This window comes from Pongo pygmaeus, chromosome 9, assembly GCF_028885625.2.
Source record: "Pongo pygmaeus isolate AG05252 chromosome 9, NHGRI_mPonPyg2-v2.0_pri, whole genome shotgun sequence".
Lineage (NCBI taxonomy): Eukaryota > Metazoa > Chordata > Mammalia > Primates > Hominidae > Pongo > Pongo pygmaeus.
Window position 1 is genome coordinate 68,254,361 of NC_072382.2, and position 12,031 is coordinate 68,266,391.

The window sequence follows — 12,031 nt, forward strand, 5'->3', positions numbered from 1 at the left end:
TTGTCCTCAATCTGAAATTAAGATAAGTTTATATAATTAAAGATTTTGATACATGGATGTTGGCAATTGGGAGAAGGAAAGGATAAATTTGGAGTTACATACCAAGGCTCCACCAGATGAAAATAGTGCCTGACTGTAGATTTCATGGGCAACAAAAGCAAATGTAACACAAGAACTTATATTGGTGTTATAAGCATGTTAAAATTATGCCAGAGATAATATAACAGTTTTATGGGCTAGAAATAATAAACATAAATTACTTATGATCATTATTGCTAGTTGAATATGCATAAAATATCGTTGATTTGAGAATCAGTGTGTTTTACTGGAAAGATTAGGAACACTGGTTCTAATAAACCTGGTTCTAAATATTGGATCTAAATACTGGATCTGCCATTTTCTAGCTATATACCTTTGCTCAATTACTTATCTTTTCCAAGAGTCAGTTTAAAACAATTTATAAAATAAGAATTGTAACATTTATAATTTGGGGAAATATATGGTTTAGACCTACTACTGTTACTGCTACTAGAGTAGCAGAAACCATGACAATAATAAAAGCTAACACATTTTAGAGCTGTTGTTGTGTGCCAGGTTTTGGGCAAGCATTTACATACACATACAGTTTAGTTTTCTCCCATTTTAAAAATGTACATAAATGTTCTATTGTGTCTTGGCCTCTTCCCCTCAACATCTAGTTTTTATATGTTACACATAATGTTGCCATAATCATTTTGAATGTCTTTTTCTGCACATATATATTCATTTGTGTTGGATATACCTAAAACTGGAACTTCCAGGTCAAAGGATATATATGTCTTTGGCTATAGAAGATAAAAATGAACAATTTTTCAAAGTGGTTGTATTAATCTTCTTTAATAAATAGTGTGTAAGAGTTACCACTATTCCAAATCCTTGTCAATGCTTAGTATTGTCAATCTTTTCACTTTAGCTATTCTTGTGGTTACATAATCATGGTTTTAATTTGCATTTTTCCTATGAGTAATGAGGTTGTCTATACAAACCTTTATTGGCTGTTTAGATACACCCTTTGGTGAATTGACTATTAACATTTTTTATTCATTTAAAAATGTGAACAGTATCTCTCATGAGCATATATGCAAAAACCCTCAACCAAATATGAGCAAATTGAATCCAACAGTGTATAAAAAGAATTATATATTATGACCAAGTGAGATTTATTTCAGGTATATAAGGCTAGATCAGTATTTAAAAATTAATGTAATTTATCACATCAACAGGCTAAAGAAGTAAAATCATATGATCATATCAATAGATACAGAAAAACATTTCCAACATCTATTTATGATAAAAACTCTCAACAAATTAGGAATAGAGGGGAACTTCTTCAGTTTGATAAACAACATCTACAAAAGCCCTATGGCTAAAATCATACTTAATTGTGAGAAAGCAGATGCTTTCACCATAAGATTGGGAACAAGACAAGGATGCCTTTTCTCACCACTCCTATTCAACTTTGTGCTGGACATCCTAGCAATGCAATAAGAGAAGAAAAGGATGCAGCCGTAAAAAAGAATGAGATCATGTCTTTTGCAGGGACATGAATAGAGCTGGAGGCCATTATCCTTAGCAAATTAATGCAGGAATAGGCAACCAAATACCACATGTTCTAACTTATAAGTGGGAGTTAAATGATGAGAACACATGGACACATAGAGGGGAACAACACACATTGGGGCCTATCAAAGGCTGAGGGGTGGGAGGATCAGGAAAAATAACTAATGGGTAGTAGGTTCAACACCTGGCTGATGAAATAATGTGTACAACAAACCCCCGACACAAATTTACCTATGTAATGGACCTGCACATGTGCCCCTGAACTTAAAAGTTAAAAAAAGAAGGAAAGGAAATAGAAGATATAGTGATTGGGAGGGAAGAAATAACATGTCTTTGTTCACAGATGACAAAATTGTCTATGTAGAAAATGTCAAAGAATTTATTTTTTAAACCCTCTGGAACTAATAAGTAATTATAGTAAGATTGAAGGATACAAGGCTAATATGCAAAATTCTATTGGTTTCTTACATACCAGCAATGAACACAACACCATCTACCTTAGCACCAAAAAACACTTACATATAAACCAATTAAATATGTACATGATCTCTATGAGGAAAATGACAACACTCTGAGGAAAGAAATCAAAGAAGCTGTAAATGAATGGGAAGATTTTCCATGTTCATGAATAGAAAGACTCAATATTGTTAAGATGTTAGTTTTCCCCAATTTGATCTGTAGATTCAATGCAATCCCAATCAAGATCCCAGCAAATAACTTTGTGGACATTGATAAGCTGATTCTAATGTTTATGTGCAAAGGCAAAAGACTCAGAATAGCCAATAAAATATTGAAGAAGAACAAAGTTGGAGGAGTGCTGCTATCCAACTTCTTCCTACTATAAAGCTACAGTAATCAAGACAGTATGGTATTGTTAAAATAATAGAGAAATCAGTGGAGTAGAATAGAGAACCAGAAACAAACCTGCACAAAAATGGTCAATTGATCTTAGACAAAGGAGCAAAAGCAATTTAATGGAGAAAGCTTACTCTTTTCAACAAACGGTGCTGAAATAACTGGACATCCACATGTAAAAAAATGAATCTAGTGTAAAATACAAAAGTACTAATATAAACTGCTAGAAGATAATATAGGAGAAAATATAGGTGACCTTGGGTTTGGTGATGACTTTTTAGATATAACAGCAAAAGCATGAATCATTAAAAAAAGAATTAGTTGACTTCATGAAAATTAAAAACTTTTGCTCTGTGAAAGACACTGTTAAGAGAATGAAAAGATAAGCCAAAGACTGGGAGAAAATATTTGCAAACACATATCTGATAAAAGACTTGGGTAAAAAAATATACAAATAGCTCTTAAAACTCAATAATAAGTAAACAGTCTACTTAAAAAGTGAGTAGGAGGCCGAGGCTGGTGGATCCACGAGGTCAAGAGATCGAGACCATCCTGGCCAACGTGGTGAAACCCCGTCTTTACTAAAAGTACAAAAATTAGCCGGGCGTGGTGGCACACACCTGTAGTCCCAGCTACTCAGGAGGCTGAGGCAGGAGAGTTGCTTAAATCCGGGAGGCGGAGGTTCCAGTGAGCTGAGATCGCACCACTGCACTCCAGTCTGGCAATAGAGTGAGACCCTGTCTCAAAAAAAAAGGTGAGTAAAAAGATTGGAGCAGACAGCTTATTAAAGAAGATACACAGATGGCAAATAAATATTTGAAAAGATGCTCAACTTCATATGTCATTAGGGAATTGCAAACTAAAACCACAATAAGATACCATGACACCCCTGTTAGAATGGCTAACAACCCAAATCCTGGCAACACTAAATGCTTGTTAGGATGTGGAGTAAGGGGAGCCTTATTCATTGCTAGTCAGAATGCAAAATGGTACAGCCACTTTGAAAGACAGTTTGGCAGTTTCTTACAAAGCTAAACATAGTTTTACTATATGTAAGATCTAGCAATTATGCTCCTAGATATTAACCCAAGTGAGTTGGAAACTTATGTCCACATAAAAACCTGCACAGGAATATTTATAGCAGCTTTATTCGTAATTGCCCAAATTTGGAAGCAACCAAGATGTCCTTCAATAGGTGATGGATAAGCAAACTGTGATATATCCACATAATGGAATAGTATTCAGTGATAAAAATAAATGAGCAATTAAGGCATGAAAAGATATGGAGGAGCCTTAATGCAACTACTAAGTGAAAGAAGTCAGTCTGAAAAGGCTGCATACTGTATAATTCCAAATACATGCTCTTATGAAAACTGAAAAACTACGGAGACAATTAAAAAATCAGTGGTTGCCAGGGGTTCAAGGAGAGTCAGGCAGAGATAACTAGGTGGAGTCACAGGCATTTTAGGATAGTAAAACTATTCTGTGTGATATTGTAATGATGGAGTCATGACATAAATTTTTCAAAACCCATAGAGCTATACAATACAGAGTGAATCCTAATGTAAACTGTGGCTTGTAGTTAATAATAGTGTGTCAAAATTGGTTCATCAATGATCACAAATGTGTCACACTAATGCAAGATGTTAATAAGAGAAATTTTGCGAGGGGGTGGTGGTGGTGGAGAGGGTATATAGGAACTTTCTGCACTTAAAAAAGTTTTATTGAAGTATAATTAGTTTAATACAATAAATTGTGCATATTTAATATATAAAATTTGATGAATTTGTACATACACGTACATCTGTGAAACCATCACTACAATCAAGATAGAAGACATAACAATCCCTCCAAAAATGTTCCCGTGTCCTTTTTTCTTTTTGTGTGTGTTAAAAACACAACACGAAATTTACCCTCTTATAAATTTTTAAGCACATAATACAGTATTGTTGACTATATGTGGGAATTCTGTACTTTCCGCTCAATTTTTCTTTAAACCTAAAATTGCTCTTGAAAAACTAAGGAAATCTGAATAAAGTATGGACTTGAGTTAATAAAAATATGGTTAACTTTACTGATATATAGGATATTAAAAATATTCTGGGTGTTAGGTCGTTTATCAGTTAATATGTGTTACACATATCTCTTCTTTTTTTTTGGCTTGTTTTTTCAGTCTCTTGATGCCTTTTGATAAAGGAGTTCTTAATTTACTCATTTTTTCTTTTATGATTAATAATTTTATTTTCTGTTTAAGACATTTTCTATCCTGAGAATATAAAATAATCTCCTATATAAACTTCCAGAAACTTTATTGCTTTACTTAACATATTTAGTCTCATAAACCACTAGGAATTAATTTTTGTGTATGATGTGAGATAGATAAAGTTTTATTTTTTCCCAGTAGCGATAATCAGGTGGTCTAATACTATTTATTCAAGAGATCAACCTTTCTCCACAGTTCTGCAGTATCACCTTCATCCTAAATCAAGTGTACATAAGTCTCTTCTGATCTCTCTATTCTTTTCCATTGATCTATTTGTAGATTCTCATGGCAAATACCATGCAGTTTTTATTACGGTAGCTTTGTAATAAGTCTTGCCACCTGGTAGTGGAAGAACAACAACTTTTCTTCTGGATTTTTGTGGCTATTTTAGGTCCTTTGCATCTACACTTAAATTTTAGAAGCAGTTTGTCAATTTATAAGAAAAACATTACGATTTTAGGGTTTTGATTGAAATTGCATGCAATCTATAGATCAAATTTGAGAGGACTGACAATTTTATAATATTGATCCTTCTAATCCATGTACATTGATTGTATATAGCTCTACTTTTTATACACATTTGATGTCTCACAGCAATATTTTGTAGTTCATATCTTTTAATGGTATTTAATACAATTCTAAGTATGATTCTTAAATTTTTATTTTCTAATTATTTTTACAATTAGCTTTTTATCAATCTAATTTTTTTTTGTACATTGATCTTCTATACTATCATTTCCCCAAATTTGCTTATTTTTTAATAGTTTAAGAGCAGACTTTTTGGACCTTATATTGACACATTATGTTGTCTGCAAATAATGACAGTTTAATTTCTTCATTTCTAATCACTGTACCTTTAACTTATTTTTGGTGCAAATTGTGTTTATCTGTAGATTCTGGTCTTATTTCATTTTTTTTTTTTTTTTGAGACAGAGTTTCACTCTTGTCATCCAGGCTGGAGTGCAGTGGCATGATCTCGGCTCACTGCAACCTCTGCCTCCCAGGTTTAAACAATTCTCCTGCCTCAGCCTCCCGAGTAGCTGGGATTACAGGCACCTGCCACCACGCCTGGCTAATTCTTGTATGTTTTAGGAGAGACGGGGTTTCACCATGTTGGTCAGGCTGGTCTTGAACTCCTGAATTCAGGTGATCCACCGGCCTTGGCCTCCCAAAATGTTGGGATTACAGGCGTGAGCCACTACGCCCGGCCTTCTTGAATTTTAAAAAATAATTTTGCTGGGTGTGGTGGCACGCACCTGTAATCCCAGCACTCTGGAGGCTAAAGTGGGAGGATTACCTGAGTTTAGGAGTTGGAGGACAGCCTGGGCAACATAGCAAGAACCTGTCTTTAAAAAATAAATGTATATGTACATATATAATTTTGTATTTCTTCTTCAAAGAGATCAGTTATATACATTGGATTTTCTTGGTTTGCTTTCCAAGTCTAAAACTTTTCTGTGGTCATTTAACCTTTTATTTTCTGTTTTATTTTTCTTTATTCTATTTTCTAATTGTTGCTATGTTTTGGCAAAGAGGAGTCATTACTAAAATGGTGTCCCTATTAGAACCATTAAAGAGGAAACGTAGGTAGGACATCTGTGTCAACCTATGCATTGGGCAGCAGTCTCTGAGCTGTACATTTGTATTGCCCCTGTATTTGTGTACTTTAACAATTGTGTAAATAATAACATCATAATGACTTCTAAAAAAAAGTATGTTCTCCTCTTTAATGGTTCTGGTAGGGAAACCATTGTAGTAATAATTTCATTTATTATTCAATATCCTTTATGAACTCTGGTAGCTAGTATTTTATAACTTTCATTTTTTTAACTATATATTTCCTTAATGCTTATATTTGTGCTTTGTACTCTTGTTTTAGAGGAGCAGTTTCTTCATAGGTATTTAAAATTATTGGCTTTTCTTTTTTGGCCACAATTTTTACCGGCTTCATAGTAACATTTTTATAGTCACTGTTCTTAATATGCTATTTCCTCCCTGAAACTTTTTTTTCTCGTAGTCTCTGCTTCAATATCATGCTGTTTCTCTTTTGATTATTTCTCACATTTGAACAAGTTAGGTTCTTTCTGTACCTTTTTTTGCGAAAAGTTTTTTTGAAGGAAGGGCTAGGGTCATTCAAGCCAACATGGATTCTCTTGGTTAACACTAAAGTTCTTTAGAAGTTTGCTACTTAATATGTCGTTTGTGGCCCAGCCACACTGGCATCATCTGGGGGCTTGCTAAAAATGCAGAATCTCAAGGCCCACTCCAGATCTACTGAATTTGAATCTTCATTTTCAAAAGATCCTCTAGTGATTCATAGGCTTATTGAAGTGAGAGAAGAAAGAGGGGCTTTCTTTTCTGTCCTTAACAATTCTTTTTTTTTTTTTTTTTGAGACGGAATCTTGCTCTGTTGCCCAAGCTGGAGTGCAGTGGCGCAATCTCGGCTTACTGCAAGCTCCACCTCCTGGGTTCACGCCATTCTCCTGCCTCAGCCTTCCAAGTAGCTGGGACTACAGGCGCCCGCCACAGTGCCCAGCTAATTTTTTGTATTTTTAGTAGAGATGGGGTTTCACCGTGTTAGCCAGGATGGTCTCGATCTCCTGACCTCGTGATCTGCCTGCCTCAGCCTCCCAAAGTGCTGGGATTACAGGCGTGAGCCACTGTGCCTGGCCAACAATTCTTAATCTTAGGTGAGTGCTATGACTTTCAGTGTCAGGAGTAAGGCCTTTTCAGTGATTTTACTTCTCTCCTAGCAATAGATTTCTTTTGCTTATTATTTGGTGTTTCTTAGACTGATTGGGGGTGGGAAAAAGAGCTTTTTTGGTCGTTCTTATGCATATTAGTCTTAGGCAGGTGCTGTGACCCTGAGTCTCAGGAGTAGGGGTTGCCTTGACCCTGCCCTAAGAATAGGAGACATCTAATTGTATTGGTATGTGATCCTGGGCCCAGAACATTTTCCTGCCCCTATTCTAAGGGATAGAAGATATTTTTTCTTTTACCCTTCCTCAGACTGCAATGTATCTTTACTTGTGCCCTGGGGTGACAGATATATTAATACATACAAATTATGTTTTACATATATTATTATATCTAATAGTATATAATGCAAATTATATATAATAAAGTGCATAATTTTAATAATGTAAAGAAAATTAAATTATGGTATAAACACAAAATTTACAATCTTAATCACTTAAGTGTACAGTTCAGTAGTGTTAAGTATATTTGTATTATAATTATTTTTAATTTGAAATTATTGTAGAATTATAGAAAAGTTTCAAAAATACTACAGAGAGATCCTGGTACCATACCACATGCCTGTAGTCCCAGCTACCCAGGAGGCTGAAGTGGGAGTATGTCTTGAGCCCAGGTATTTGAGTCCAACCTGGGCAACATAGTGAGATCCCATCTTTTAAAAACAAAAACAAAAAACTATAAAGAAGTTCCTGTTCCTGTATATTCTTCACCCAGATTCTACTTATGTTAACATCATACATAAACATAGTACAGTTAATAAAACTAAGCAGTTAGCACTGGTTTAATGCTATTAGCTTAACTACAGACATTATTTGGATTTCACCAGTTTTTACACTAATGTTCCTTTTATGTTCTAGAATCTAACCCAGGATCCCACTTTGCATTTAGCTGTCATGTCTTCTTAGTCTCCAGTCTCTGACAGACATTCCCTTTATCTTTCCTTTTCTTCCTACGTGACCTTGACTCCTTTGAGAAGTACTGGTCAGGTAAACTGCAGACTGCTCCTCAATTTGGATTTGTCTGATGTTTTGAAGTTACACATTTTTGAGAAAAATGCTGCAGAGATGATGTGTCCTTCTTAGTGCATCATATTAGGAGGTACACGATGTTAATATGTGTTATTATTGGAAATGTTAACTTTGGTCACTTTGTTAAAGTGGGGTCTGCCAGGCTTCTCCACTGTGAAGCTACTATTTTCCTTTTGTAAGTAATACGTATTTTGGGGGAGACACTTTGAGACTATGTAAATGTCCTGATTTTCCGTAAAATTTCTCCCATTAATTTTGGCACCTATTTGTGGGTCTTGATTACAGCTATTATTATTTGGCTAGAATGGTGACTTTCCTATTTTCCTCATTCCTTCTACATTTAGAAAAAATTAATTATAATTTTCTTTTAAGGAATTCCCCCCATGTAAACTTTTTTCAAGTAAGATATTCATTGGGAAAGTGTAGAAATCATGAGGGAGCAGTGCGATGACTTTCACAAAGTGTGTATTGCTGGTGTCACCATCACTGAGATCAAGAAATGGAACACACTGGAATTCTGGAACCCTCCTCATGCCCTCTACCAGTCACTATCTTATCTCATTCCAAAGGTTACCACTATCTGGATTATAATCTCATAGATGACTTTTGTCTGTTTTTAAACCTTATATAAGTGGAAATATATGATACATGTTCTTTCGAGTTAGCTTTCTGTACTCTCCATTATGTTTTTGAGATTTACTCTTATTATTGCAGTGGTTCATTAATGTTTCTTTGTATAATATTCTATCATTTCGCTAAACTACAATTTGCCCATTTACTGATGATGAACATTTGAATTATTTCCAGTTTTTGGCTATTAAGTATAATGCTCTGAACTTTCTTGTGCATGTCTGTTGGTAAATATATGTATGAATTTCTGTTGGATATATGCAGGAGTGAAACTGCTGAATCGTAGGCCATGTGTACATTCATCTTTAGATGACATTGCCAAATAGATAACCAAAGGGAATGTAATAATTTGCACTGCCATCAGAAATGTATGAGACAAGTGGCCAACAAACATGAAAAAATGCTCAATATCACTAATCATCAGAGAAATGTAAATCAAAACCACAATGAGATATCATTTCATACCAGCCAGAATGGCTATTACTAAAAAGTTAAAACACAACAGATGCTGGCAAGGCTGTAGCAAAAAGGGAACACATATACTGTTGGTGAGAATGTAAATTGGTTCAGCCCCAGTGGAAAGCAGTTTATAGATTTCTCAAAGAAATAAAAATGAACTACCATTCCACCCAGAAGTCTCATTTCTGGGTATGTACCCAAAGGACAATAAATTGTTCTACCAAAAAGACACCGGCACTCATATGTTTATTGCAGCACTATTCCAATAGCAAAGACTTGGAAACAACCTAGGTACCCATCAATGGTGCACTGATAAAGAAAATATGGTACATATACACCATGGAATACTACACAGCCATGAAAAGAATAAAATCATGTCTTTGGCAGCAAAATGAATGCAGCTGGAGGCCATTATCCTAAGCAAATTAATGCAGAAACAGAAAACCAAATATTGCATGTTCTCACTTATAAATGGGAGTTAAACCCTGGATGCACATGGACACAAAGATGGGAACAACACACACTGGGACTCCAAAAAAACGAAAGGAGAGATGGGGGCAAGGGCTGAAAAACTTCCTGTAGGGTACTATGCTCACTATCTGGGTGACAGGATCAATAGAAGCTGAAATTTCAGCATCATGCAATATACTCTTATAACAAATTTGCATCCATTTCCCCTGAATCTAAAATAAAAATTAAAATGGAAAAAGAAATGTATGAGAGTTCTAGTTGTTCCACATCTTTGCTAAAAGATGTTAAGATAAGTGTCTAGGGAACACACTCTGCTTCCACTACCCCAACTTGCATCACTCTAGTATATATTTGAGGTGGGAAGAAGAAGAATTTGAATAAGTTATAAGGTTTTTTTTTGTTTTGTTTTTTGCTTTTGTATTTGAGATGGAGTCTCGCACTGTCGCCCAGGCTGCAGTGCAGTGGCACGATCTCATCTCGCTGCAAGCTCCACCTCCCACGTTCACACCATTCTCCTGCCTCAGCCTCCCGAGTAGCTGGGATTACAGGCACCCGCCACCACGCCCGGCTAATTTTTTTTCTATTTTGAGTAGAGACAAGGTTTCACCGTGTTAGCCAGGATGGTCTTGATCTCCTGACCTTGTGATCCGCCCGCCTCCATCTCCCAAAGTGCTGGGATTACAGGTGTGAGCCACCTCGTCCGGCCAAGTTTGGATTTTTAAAGAGATTAAATTCTTTATAGTAGAATGAAACTAGTTTAACAACTAACTAGCTGAAAACATACATAAGTCTGCCCAAAATGTCATCAAGAGAAATACTATGCAATGGGAAAAGGATTTTTTCGTGATCTAATTGGTAATAGTCATTGGAAGAAACAAAAACATCTCATGCTCCAATTAGTTAGAATTTCTTGGTAAAAATTGCATGTAGTTGTTGAGTCTTCTAGCCTTTAAGTCTTGCATTTTTTTCTAATAATTTCTTTGTCTTTCTGTGTTGCATTTTGGGGATACAAACTTAATTTTTGCTATTGTGGCTATAATGAAATTAATGGTCCCTATTGTGAAATCTCACCAATGCTAGAGCTTATATACATGGAATCTGCATTTATGGACATCATCCTAAATCTTATTATTTTTTTCTTGCTAAAATTCTTGTCATATATTTGTCTTTTATGAGTACAACCAATATCACTTATTACAAGTGAAATCTGGCTACTCCTTAGAAAATAAGAAACTTAAATCTCTGGCCTACTTTCTGCTCATCTCTCTGCTAATCTGTTGAACTACAGCTTGAGATCTAAAGGGTACTTAGGAAACTGGAGAAGAGAGTGGTTTTACACACACTGGTGTTATTTGGTTGTAGGCCATTGCACACAATTTGAATTTGTAAAGATAGAAGGACTGTGTATTTTGGCAATACCATATATCAGAGATATTTCTCCAGGTTAGTTCATTTGGTCTAATTTATCCTTTTAAGTCACTGCGTAATATTGGGTATCACACTATTTATACAATAACACAGTATTTGTTGGCTATCAGTTTCAATTTTTTTGCCACAACAAACTATGATGCAATAAACAGCTGTATGCATATATATCCCAAGGGGGAGAGCTGGATCAAGGAGTAAATGTACTTTTAATTTTAACATATAGTATTCCTACTTTACTTTCTGAAAAGTTTCTACTTTAGATAAGCCTGAAGATATACTCAATGCCACCATCTTGGGAAAGCACCCAGATACCACTAAATAGAGACAGGATTTTCATTTCTGTAGCTAAAAACTTATCTGTGAATGACTTGGGAAAGTTGGTGCAAACTTGGGAGGGTCAAACTGGGAGCCATCAGATTCTAAACTCCAAATGGGAATACACTTAGCCATTTAAGGGAATAATTCAATTTGCTTTGTGTAACCTGAGAATATGTTAAAAAAGAAAATTTTATGGGACATCTTTTTGTTGTCAATACACTGG